A 13,682-nucleotide genomic window follows, 5' to 3' on the forward strand; every position below is an offset into this window, starting at 1 on the left:
CCACCGACGACAACCCAATTGTACTTTCTACTTCGGACGTCAGTCGCATGCTGAGCAGAGTGAATGCACGGAAGGCAGCTTGCCCTGATGGTGTACCTGGCCGTGTGCTAAGAGCTTGTGCTGTGGAACTTGCGGGTGTCTTCGCTCACATCTTTAATGTTTCGCTTGCCCAGGCAGCTGTACCATCTATCTTTAAGTCAGCCATTATTGTGCCTGTGCCTAAGCATTCTACTGCTTCAGACTTTAATGACTTTCGACCTGTAGCACTCACCCCAATAATTTCCAAGTGCTTTAAAAGACTAGTTCTTTCTCACTTGAAATCCTGCCTGCCTGCTACGCTGGACCCACACCAGTTTGCTTATCGTTGCAACAGATCCACCGAGGACGCTATCTCAACAGCACTACACACTGCACTAACCCACCTCACTTGGAAGCATAAGGAAGCATAAAGTAATCTAAATCTCCCTGGTAGGCGGCTGCGTTGACCTTGGACCTCAGAAAATAAAGTGGACCCACACCAGCAGATGACATGGGACACCAAACCGCCACTGACTGTGGAAACTTTACAGGGTACCTCGAACAATGTGGATTCCGTGCCTCTCCTCTCTTCCTCCAGATTCTGGGACCTTGATTTCTATAGGAAATGGTCCTTGGTCTTCCAGGACCAAGATGGCATCGCGATCACACTGCGAGGCTCAGCGTCTTACCAGTTTTAGTGATGTTATACTTCTGTACTTAGCTATCTCCAGTTTTCTTGCGCAAATAACTCTTGCGAACTACAGCTACGACAGACAGACACTTTTGGAAATTAACATTCACTGCACAAACACCGGATTCACGCAATCTTTGACTGTCTGTCTTATTCCTCTCTTCTCCTCAAAGAATTCTTTGAGTGTCGATCTTCCTTCCTGGTGATACTTAATCATTAATTTTAAGTTTGCCATAATAATTAACATTCCCTAATCAGAAGCCCTGGATGAACAGAGAGGTTCGCAATCTGCTCAAAGCCAGAGATGCTGCCTTCAGATCAGGATGCCGGGAAGCATACAGCTTGGTCAGAGCTAACCTGAGGAGAGGAATAGCTATAGCCAAGCACTGCTACAAACGCCGGTCCTGATTCACAAAAAAAACAAAAGCAGATGCACATAAATGAAAAAACCTAATGCGTACAAAAGAAGGGCAAAAAACAAGACTGGTGGTCTGAGATTTCTTACCATGGCATCCCTCAGCATAGAAGCGCTCAGGGTACGAGCGTCCTTTGTACCGCCCACTGGAGTTCCTGGCAATACGAAGAGACTAATAGCTATAGCCAAGCACTGCTACAAACGCCGGATTGAGGAGCACTTTACCTCCTCTGACCCTCGGCGTATGTGGTAGGGAACAACACCCTGACTGACTATAAACCAACTAGCTTTGTTCCATGTACCAACAGTGCTTGACTCCCTGATGAGCTGAACAACTTTTACACTCGTTTCGACCAGATGATATTGATATCTTCAATAAACGATCCTCCACCGACGACAACCCACTTGTACTTTCCACTTTGGACATCAGTCGCATGCTGAGCAGAGTGAATGCACGGAAGGCAGCTGGCCCTGATGGTGTACCTGGCCGTGTGCTAAGAGCTTGTGCTGTGGAACTTGCGGGTGTCTTCTCTCACATCTTTAATGTTTCGCTTGCCCAGGCAGCTGTACCATCTATCTTTAAGTCAGCCATTATTGTGCCTGTGCCTAAGCATTCTACTGCTTTAGACTTTAATGACTTGTGACCTGTAGCACTCACCCCAATAATTTCCAAGTGCTTTAAAAGACTAGTTCTTTCTCACTTGAAATCCTGCCTGCCTGCTACGCTGGACCCACACCAGTTTGCTTATCATAGCAACAGATCCACCGAGGACGCTATCTCAACAGCACTACCCACTGCACTAACCCAACTTGACTGTCAAAACTCATAGGTGAGTATGCTGTTAATCGATTTTAGTTCTGCATTCAACAGAACAATTCCGTCTATGCTGATATCCAAACTCAACCATCTGGGTATCAGCACATCACTCTGCCACTGGATTTTAGACTTCCTGTCTAACAGACCTCAATCTGTTAGATTAGGCAAACTTCATTCATCAACCATCACCTTGAACACTGGCATTCCACAAGGTTGTGTTCTTAGCCCGATTCTGTACTCTCTCTTCACCCATGACTGTGTACCTGCCTATGGTTCAAACACCGTAGTCAAATTCGCAGATGACACCATGGTGATAGGCTTGATTACAGACAATAATGAAACGCCCTACCGGGATGAAGTACAGCATCTGTCCTTGTGGTGCCAAAACAATAACCTGGTACTAAACACGCTCAAAACAAAGGAGATCATCATGGACTTCAGACGGACTAGGAATCAAGCTCACGCCCCCATTTACATCACCGGAACTGCAGTGGATGAGGTGTCCAGTTTCAAGTTCCTTCGAGGACATCTACCATAAACGCTGCCTGGGCATGGCAAGAAAATCACTATAATATCACTACTGCACTTTATGTAAATTATGTAAATAATGTTATATATTGCACTTCTGGTTAGATGCTAACTACATTTCATTGGCCCTGTATTGTACTCTGCACAATGACAATGAAGTTGAATCTAATCTAATCTAATTTACTTTAATCAGGGAACATAACTTTGGACCACTCAGGAGCAGTCCAGTCCTTTTTCCTGACGCTGTCTCTTGTTCAAGAGTGGCTTGGCATAAGGAATATGACAGATGAAACCCATGTCTTGCATACATTCAAATTTTATGACCAGCACCTGTATGTGCTTGTATAATTTAAACTACTGATTCTTAACATTGAGGTTGCCCAGAAGCTCAATGTTGTATTGCAACTCTTCGCTTCCACATTAAATTACCTGACGCTGGATTATAACTTACTTCTGAACGTCGTCGTTCCATTGTCTTGGGCATGATTTTAATGTGTGAGCAATCTTTTTGTGCTGACTATATGCAGGTGTATTGTTTAACATTCGGATTCTGACTGGTGTTCGCTCAGAAGCTTTTACATTTTTCGCTTCCACCTTAAGTAATGCAGCAGTAACATTAGCTAACTTGAAAATCTTAAAGTAAGGCGTTCGGACAAGAGTTTCAGAAGGGCAGGCTGGCTCACTGTGGTTACGTGTTTGTTGGTTTACTGGCATTATAAATATATCAAAGATAGTTGGAAACTTTGTGAAAGGACTTTTGTGTTGCCTTATCAAAGTAGCCAACACTTTAAAATGTTAATGTCTATGGATGTTGGGTATGTTAAAAGTATTAAAAACATTACAAAACACTTCAACGAATGATATATATTTATACGCCATCCCAATCCCAATATATTTGCCTGTAATGGAATGTAATGGAATATATTGGAATCGGGACGTTCCGGGAGCCACCTGGTGGATTGATGCAAAATTGCGGGTAAAAGGCCGAAACTTTGAGGATTTTTAGCTCCCACCACGTGTGCCCAGGACTCGACCCCGGGCTCTGCAAAAAAAATCGTCTAGGGGCCGCTGCGCGCTAGGCCGATAAGGTCCACCAAGCAGCGTATCATATATGTGGATTGGGATGGTGTGGTACTACGAAGAGGTAAGCAAATGCTATTTTCTCGATTAAATGGCCTTTCGGAACTAAGACCCCACCACCACCTGTTAGGTCTAAATGGAATTGTGGACACATACTCCCATTTGTGGCCAGATGGGAGTATGTCAGTGTAGTTTTTATTTATTTTTTATTAAGTTAATGCAACATATGATTGGTCATTTGAAAATGGTACTCGGGCAGCTAGTACTTAACCTTTTCCATGTTAAATATTTCAGATTATTCCAATTTTGGACATTTCAATTCCAACATTACTGATTATACAGAGTCTTGTACAAAAAAAGAAGGCATAGATTTGAAAACGTTCAACGTACACATGTATCATTGTCACAAGCATTTTAAAATGTGTACTGCGTACACATTTGAATTTGATATGTATTTTTTGAAATTGTGATGGAGAAAATAAGGACAAGTATTAAGAATTGAAATCTAACAGAGCATTTGGAATCAGAAAGTAGTTTATTTAACCTTAAGGTGGTCAACATACAATAGCAGAGAGTACTATGTGAATGTGGACAAAGAAGATGTTTTCACAGAGATATTTATATAGGTAGTTTATACGTCATAACCATAAGATAATCACTCGATGTTTCTGCAAGCTTAGTTTCCTTAGAGACATCTCAGTTTGATATACAAGATGTGGTTTGTTCTAATAAAGCATTGACCTCGAGCTGACCTGACATACACTTAGTTTGTGAGTTCTGTTGATGATTAGAAATTAACATACAGACAAACAAGCAGACAAGTTCTTTCAACAGAGACATATAAAAATTACCATTACAGAAATATCTGAGTTTGGATATCCCTATCTTACTCATTTTCCTTCAGAAAAGGGTACTTAAATATCAGAGCTTTACACACTTGCACATACTCATTTGTAGATGTATTCCTTTGAAGCATAATTTAAAACAAATGAAAAAAAAAACAAAAAAACAGAGGAATTCAATACTAAAATACCTACATGCAACATTGAGACATGCTTTGGTACTGTGTTCTTATAATGTTTTTTTGTGAATTGACTACACTCAGAGTCAGAGTCAGAAAACAGCGCTGGCCCACAGCAGGCTCAGTGTCACTTCGTCAGCAGTCATGGGGGTCCAGGTGTATGGAATGGCGTTGGTCTCTTATAGAACAGCGTTGGGCTCTAAACGTGTGAACACATGCTCGTTAACACGTTATTAAAAATTTGCGTGTTGACACGTAAAATTTTGTCGTGATAACGTGACCAAAATTGACACGTTTACACGCTTCTTAAGGTTTTTGCCAATGGGAGGCCTCAAATCCGGGCGTACTTACATATTCATGATAGGATTTACATCACACCCTGTAGCTGACACGAAACATAAATCCTTTGTGAACGTAGTCCCTACGTTTCATCTGAATTATTCATAACATAGTGAGCTAAGCACTGACCTGTGGCTACGTTGAGCCCTACATGAGCAGTGTGAAGACAGCAATATTAGTAAGCTGATCCCCATAGCAACTGGAAGTTTATGTTTCACAATAAAAAAACTGGTGTTTAGTACCTTAAAATTTGTAAACATGCATATTATTATATAACTTCATTCATAACATGCTCTAAAGCTTTCCATAATTTTATAACAAACAAACATCACTATTCACTATTCATATGTGTGTGACACATACTGAGGCGTAATTCATTCACATTGATTAATTATGTGCATTATTTTAATAGCATACTGCTAAACAATACGGTGTCAATACAAACCCATAGTGAAATTAACTTTCCAGATCCTCCTCTTTCTGTAAACATGTATACTATGTTTAAATATACATTAATTTACTCGTGTTATTTAATTATGTGTATATACTTATATATGTTAAGAGAGGATAAATCTCCTTCAAAATTAAATTGAACAAAAAAAATCTGAATTAAAAAAGATCTTTTTTCAGCAGTAAATTCAGTGGGCCATGCTTTGGTACTGCGTTCTTATAATGTTTTTTTGTGAATTGACTACACTCGGCTCAGAGTCACAGTCAGAAAACAGAGCTGGGAGTGTTCTTCGTCAGTAGTCATGGGGGTCCAGGTGTATGGAATGCCGTTGGTCTCTAAGCGTGTTGGATTTGACCATGTTTTTTTATGAGATTTTGTATAAACATTATACATATATAAATACGTTTAAAAGCACGCACGCACACACACACACACACATATATATATATATATATATATATAAACCCCTCATTTCAACCACCACTGAACTGCTGAAAAAGCCCTTTTATAATTTAGAATTTTTTGTTCAATTTCATTTTGAAGGAGATTTATCCTCTCTTAATGTATATATAGAAGTAGATACACATAATTAAATAAAACATAAGTAATTTAATGTATATTTTAACATATACATGTTTACAGAAAGAGGAGGATCTGGAAAGTTAATTTCACCATGGGTTTGTATTGACACTGTATTGTTTAGCAGTATGCTATTAAAAGAATGCACATAATTTATCAATGTCAAATCTCAGTATGTGTCACACATAGTGTGAGAGAATAGTGATGTTTGTTTGATATAAAATTATGAAAAGCTTTAGAGCATGTTATGAATGAAGTTATATAATAATATGCATGTTTACAAATTTTAAGGTACTAAACACCAGAGGTTTTTTATTGTGAAAAATTAACTTCCAGTTGCTATGGGGATCAGCTTACTAATATTGCTGTCTTCACACTGCTCACGTAGGGCTCAACGTAGCCATAGGTCAGTGCTTCGCTCACTATGTTATGAATAATTCAGATGAAACGTAGGGACTATGTTCACAAAGGATTTATGTTTCGTGTCAGCTACAGTGTGTGATGTAAATCCTATCATGAATATGTAAGTAGGCCCGTATGGATTAGTTAAATGCTGTTTTAACTACAATAACTGAAAAATATCACTGGTGAACGAGACAAAATACATATTCAAATATAACTGATATCACAACAAAAATATAGAATTAGAAACAGTACATAAAAACCCAACCAAAGTGTAGTGTAGCGAAACTGGTGGACTCTCTCTTTGTCTGTGTGTAGATGGATATAATCTCGGTGTGGGGACTAAAACTTGTTTACAGACTCACATTTTTAGTTATACAAATACACGCATTTTTGTGTGTGTACGATTGTTTACATGTGTAAGGAAGAGACGTTATAAAAAATAACTAAATACTCTATAAAGGACTTAAATCCAGGATAATAAGTCTGAATTAATGAAGACATGGCCCCTGTGCATAACTCGTGCGGGAGCTGGCAACGCCAGCCATGGAGCTTTCCCATTGAAGCCAGTTTGCTACGGTCTCTTTTAAATATCATTTGATTAGAATACAACATTTTACATGTGCTTAATGAATATATTTTTTGTTAAATATTGGTTTTAATCATAAATGTGTTGCTTTGTCAGTTAGCAAAGTTACATCAGCCAGTAATGTTAAGCTACAACCCGGTCTCACACCTACTCGTGATATAGTAGTCTACAATTCATGACATATCGCATATTTTCAGCATGAATTGCAGTCTCCTATATATGTGACTATATCACGAGTAGGTGTGAGACCGGGTTGTAAGCTATCACTACCTCAGGATGTAAAGGTCTTCCATGTGTCTTAGCAAATTGCAAATAATTTAAATAAATGTTTTACAGTTACTGAAAGACATCTACGAAGAAATGTACTGCTTAAATTTTAATTGTTATTTTATTATTATGTTTTTTACAGTATATTTGTATGTTAGCGTCTGCTAATGTTAGCTAGCATCCAGTTAAAATTTCTCCTGTTCCACCTTAAACAGAGTGACAGTTATTTTCTGATGAAACAAGAACAAAAAGTAACTGCTTCAGCATTTAAAAAAGAACAGAAAACTCCAGTATTGTGCTTGTAAATATGGATTAACATTTAGTGCTAGTTTTGCTATGGCATATATATATATATATATATATATATATATATATATATATATATATATATATATATATATATATATATATATAATATATGTATATATATACACTGTGTGTGTTTTGAAAATAACATTGTGTTTGGTATTTAATATGCAGACTTTAAACTTTGGGAATTGTGTCAGTATAACAATTAATTTATGTTTTGTATTATTTATTCCAGATTGCAAACATATGTTCCTGCACTTTTTTAAACTTCTGGGTTTTTTTTAACTTCCTGCTATATATAGTGTGTTGAAAAAATGCATATTTGACAACACAAGAAATTGTATAAAACTTTATCTAGACAGTATAATAATTACATTAAGCAAGACCATAAATATTTTGCACAAATCACTTATATAAGCCTTTTAAAATTCTAGTAAACTGAATGGAGAAAAAACACATAGGGAAGAAATATGAGCATCTGCAATATCTTCAGACCATTCAGCTATTTATTATAATGTTTGTAACAGCTATTTAATACTAAAATTTAATTCAAATCAAATTGTATTTATATAGCGCTTTTCACAACAAAAAGTCGTCACAAAGCAGCTTTACAGAGATCCGGGTCCAAGCCTCCTATGAGCAAGCCAGGGGCAACAGTGGCAAGGAAAATCTCCCTCAGCACATGAGGAAGAAACCTTGGAAGGAACCAAGACTCATACGGGGAACCCATCCTCCTCGGGTCGACACCGGAGACACAACAGAGAACAGAACAGAAGTAAAAGTGAAATGGTGACAGATGATGTAATGTAAATGTAGTACATTAGTGATGTATGAGTCTGAGGAAGGAGAAGGTGATCAGGGATTCTGTGTGAGTTAAAAGTAGGTGCAGAGTTAATCTGAGGTAAAACAGCATGGCCAAGCATGATAGTGTAGATGAGACAAGGCCAGGATCTTGTACAGGATACACAGGGGCTGGATCAGGGCAACACCTGGAGAGCAGCAGGACATCTCAAAGCATGAGAGAGAGACAGGAGAAAGAAAACCAGACAAAGGGAACAAAAAAATACAGAGGTTAGTAGGGTCATGGTAAAGAACGGGCAAATTTGTCCTGCGAAAAAAGCTTCCACGGGTCAGGCAAGAGAACCCAGCGGCAGACAGCGCGTTGGCGGTTACTAGAAAGCTAACTAAAAAAGCTGTAGCTATGGTAGTATGACAGGGTTAATACAGAACAGTGATAATTAACCTGGTGCTGTGTATGGGGAAAAAAGCTTGTCCCATTTAGGGGTGGGGTGGGCATGGCTAGGTCCCAGAGGAGATTTCAGAGCACCTGTAAGTCCAAAATCGATGACCAAAGGAGATTCACGGTGAATGTAGTCTTCTAAGACCCACCCACCCTTGAAACTTCTGTCAAAACTCAAGCAAACCACGAAGCAGACTCTAGAGAGATTCCAGAAGCAAAAGACCTTATCAGCAAAATCCATAAAAACAATAATGAAAGCAAAGACTGGCAAAATGCAAATGAAATAATGTCAAATAACTGCAAAGAGTATCTTATAAAAATGAACTTGGCATAAAAAGTAAGGAAATTTGTGTTTGGTAGATTATTTTTTTGTTGTTGTAACAATGCTTATTGGCAGTATGTCTCATACCGTTGGAAAGCCTGTTAATTTCCCCTTTAAACGGTGCCACATTTGTAAGGAACATGCATTTGTGGGATGAGCAGTAGAGCTGAGAATGTGGGTTGCGCCTCTTTAAAAGGTAAATGTGGCATCATTTAACAGGCTTTCCAACTGTATAAGATTTATTGCCCAGAAGCATTGTTACAACCAGGAAATAATCTACCAAACACAAATAACACAATTTTAAGAAATTTGTTTATTGTTTTTTGTAGAAATTTTTAAACAGAATTATATTTCTTAAAAAGTTTAGCTTTTTCAAAGTTTCTGTAAATACAAGGGTGTGTTTAGTGTTGAGTGATATTTTTTTTAGAACTGGTCTAAACTACCTCCATGATAAAGTTTTTATAGCAAAGTTGTATAATTAGTGTTCATTGTAAGTTGAACCAGAAAATTTGCACTGAAATATTTTTAATATGTTTACTGTATCATCTTTCAATAAGAATATAATTAATTAATATAATGTGTGTGTGTGTGTATTTATTTATTTTTTTTCCACATAAGATATCAACACAGAGGTGTCTTACACGAGGGGAAAAAAATTGTTGAACTGATGGAAGATGAATGCTGATGCAGCACCACAGACACTTGTGATAATGGGCATTGCAGCAGTGGTAATGGGCAGTCTTTGAATTTACCACAGCCTTCATGAAGCATTTTAGACAGCTGAAATTCGGTGTGGCTTTTTTGAATTTGTTCTGAAAAACGTGAGTTGGTGTTGTGGGCTGTGTGACAAGAAGTTTGTGCAGTCAACTAATACGTTGTGATTAGCAGCTATCGGATTCTGGAGTTTTCAAGCCCCAAAGAGCAGAGGAGCGCGCGCCATGTCAGGTTGGTAACAGTCATTTTGTTTGAAGTTTGTGTTTTTTTCTTTAGCCATCTCAAGTGAACAAAGTCATCAAAACTTTTTATTGCATTAGGCTTACTTTTCTAATGTTTGCTGCAGCTAGCCAACGTGTCATTATGATGAATAGCAAGTGTTCTACTTAGCTTTTAACCCACATTATGTAATGTCTGAGCTAATAGCCAGGTTGTTAAATTTTGAAATTTGAATAATTACTTACAGTCTACTTGAGGTTGAGAAGTAAAATGTTTCTATCATTGTTTCTCAATATGACAACTTTAGAATGTGATCATATACTTTGATATATGAATCACGCTATATTATAGGGTAAGTGTACTTTTAAGGCCACCAAAATCAGGTTTTCAGGTATGTTTAATAGATATTCTTCTGATTTCTATTTGATATCTGTGGGGAAAAGGCAAGGTCATTTGAAAATGTATGCATTTGTTTATGTACATGTTTAGAATATTAAATGGTGATATTTTATGAAATATGTCAGAAGTGTGGTATGGACCTTATTGACAAAATAAAAATGTTGTTGATTAAGGAGGCCTTGACTTACATAGGGGTGTGATTATTTTCGTAACTGGGATTTTCTCTCAATAGAGTTAATGGTGTTGAATATAGATTCTTATAAACTAGGTGCACTGGGATAGACACTTGACTCCCACAATACACACTCCAGCCACTGGGGGGGGGTCTTACTTTTCTTGAGATCTTGAAGTGGAGCCTTTAAAGGGGAGGACCTCTGGTTTTGGAGGCCAGATACCGGAGCGTCGTTTTGGATATATATAAGATGGTGGAAGTTTTGGCGCTGATTTTTCTCTAGCACTCTGGAAACTGTTGCACCTCCAGATTACTACCTACCCTTTTGAATAATCTCTACATGCTTGGGCTGGTCGACCATGGAGTCAGCGCTTGGGTTCTTCGAGGATCTTTAGGTAAGAAGAGTGAACCCTCCCAAGTTCTCATTTCATCACAATAGATTTCAACACCTTATTTTCGTGATCTAATTGTTGGCTGTGTGATTGTAACTTGATAGTTTTGTGCTCTGTTGAGGTTAGCTGTTTGCTAAGGTGGGTATTGGATTGCAGAGTTGCTTGATTGTATACAGTCTAGACCTTTGGTAATTGGGTATGTTTGGTTGAGTTCTCAGGAAATCTGATTTGGTGGTGTTGATTTGACTCAAAAATACCTGTTGGAAATTGTGGCCTACTTGGGGCTTCTTGAGTTGTATGTGTTCTTTCAGAAGTCCTATGAGAGGACTTGAGGTAAGGTGGCCAAAATTGTCAAGTACTTTTAGTTTTGTAGTCATACTTTGGTGGTACTTAGGGATTTTAGGCCAATAGGGGAATATAGGTTACCTCTTGGTGTTTGAATTTTAGTAGCCTTAGAGTTAGGGGTCTCTGGTCTGTCCTCATTTCGGCTGGGGGGCTTTTGGTATTTTTTTAATTTTTTCCCAAAAATGTCTCAGTTTGATCCGGAAAGTTTTATCCAAGCCCATCTGCAGACAACGGACTGGATAAAATTAAAGAAGCCTCAGTTGCTCCAGCTTGCTGAATATTATGAGATTGAGGTAGATTCAGAGTTGAATAAAATTAAGATAGTAGATCCTTGCTCAGTCCCTAGGTTTGAGTGACTCCATCATTGAGGCAAGATTGGCTAGGGAACAAGCAGAGAAGGGTAGGCGAGAGAAGGAGAAGGATAGTTTGCGGGAGCTGGAGTTAGCTAAGATTGAGTTGGAGAAGGTTAAACTCTCGCAGATGGAGAGTCAACAACAGCGCAGACATGAGACTCGGTTTGATGTATCCAAATGTCTACATCTAATGCCAAAATTTCAGGAAGACGAGGTAGATGTGTTTTTTGATGCCTTTGAGAATATAGCCACGGAATTAGCTTGGCTGGAGAATTGTTGGACCGTTTTGGTTCAGAGTGTCCTGTAGGGGATAGCTCGGGAGGCTTATGCAGCTTTGAATTCTGCACACTCCATGGAGTATGACACGGTGAAAACGGCAGTGAAGAATGCCTATGAAGTTGTGCCAGAAACTTACAGGCACAAATTCCGTTCTCTTAGACGTAAGCTAGCGGAAACCTATTTGGATGTAGCTAGGCAGCAGGAGGCAGTGTTTGAACGAAAGCATGTGAAGTTTATACTTTTGCAGATTTAAAACAGCTTGTTCTTATGGAACAGTTTAAAAATAGTCTACCTGTTCTTTAGGAAGTGTACATTCAGGAGCATGGGGCGACTGAAGTTAAAAAGGCTGCTATGATGGCAGATACTTACGAATTTACCCATAAGGAGTCGAGAGTGAAAGAGAGATCAGTGGTTGGAGAAAGGCTAATACAGAGGTTAAATCAGCAGAGACTAAAAGTCATAGGGAAGGGCCATCTGGCTCTAAACCTCATAGTCAACTTCAAAAACCTGTAAATTCTACTCCCTCGGGAGAAATAATCTGCCATTATTGTAGAAAACCTGGCCATATAAAATCAGGTTGTCCAGTTCTGCAGAAGTGCAGACGTGGGTCTTATACTGACTCTTCAAAATCTGTGGCATTGGTAGTTGGTTCAGAGAGGACTATTAGTTGTGTGGATCCTGAGTCTGAAATAACCCCCTCTCTGTATGATGGGTTTGTCTCCTGCTGTACAGTGTCCATTGGTTCTGGGGAGCCAGAAACCAAAATTAAAATTTTCAGGGACACTGGTGCAGTTCAGTCCTTGTTGTTACAAGGGGTTCGTGATTAGCCAGTTTCAATGACTCTTCAGTGTTGCTTCAGGGTGTGGGAAGTTTGTTTGGTGCCATGCCATTGCATAAAGTGTACCTAACCTCTAACTTGGTAAATGGCTATGTTAATGTAGCAGTAGTGCCATCATTACCAGTCCCTGGAGTTTCTATGCTATTGGGGAATGATCTTGCTGGGGTTCAAGTTTCGGTAACCCCTTTAATTAGTCACATGCCATGTGAGGTACCAGAAACAGAGGCTTTGGCCAGGGAGTATCCTGAGGTGTTTTCAACCTGTGTCGTTACCCGTGCCCAGTCTCGCCCCAAGGGGGTGGTTCCACAGAGAGGGCTGGAGGAGGCAGCATTTGAGCTTGGAGATACCTTCTTTGGAAAACTAGGTTAATCAGATGCAGCTCAGTTTAATAGGGAAACCTTAATCAAGGAGCTCAAGGAGGACCCTGAGTTGGCCTCATTGTGTAAGGGGGCTGGTACACGGGAGGAGACAGAGGAGTCGGCAGAGGTCTTCTATATGCATCAGGGAGTGCTTATGCGGAAGTGGAGGCCTCCTTATCATCCTGCTGTTGAAGATTGGAGTGTTGTGGAGCAGATTGTGTTGCTGAAGAGTTTTAGGTTGAAAGTGTTGCGCTTGGCACATGAAGCACCCATGGCAGGGCATGTGGGTATTCGTAAAGCCCAAGAGAGAGTCTTGCGTTATTTTTATTGGCCGAAGATGCATCGAGATGTAATCTCCTACTGTCGGACATGTCATGCTTGTCAGCTAGCCGGTAAGCCAAATCAGAAAGTGCCTTGTGCACCATTGTGTACTCTCCATTTTTGCGAGTGACGATAGATTGTGTTGGACCTTTGCACAAGACAAAAAAGGGTTATAAGTATCTGTTCACAATATTGGATGTGTGTACTAGATTTCCGGAGGCTG

The sequence above is a fragment of the Hoplias malabaricus genome, unplaced genomic scaffold (assembly GCF_029633855.1).
Source record: "Hoplias malabaricus isolate fHopMal1 unplaced genomic scaffold, fHopMal1.hap1 scaffold_227, whole genome shotgun sequence".
NCBI lineage: Eukaryota > Metazoa > Chordata > Actinopteri > Characiformes > Erythrinidae > Hoplias > Hoplias malabaricus.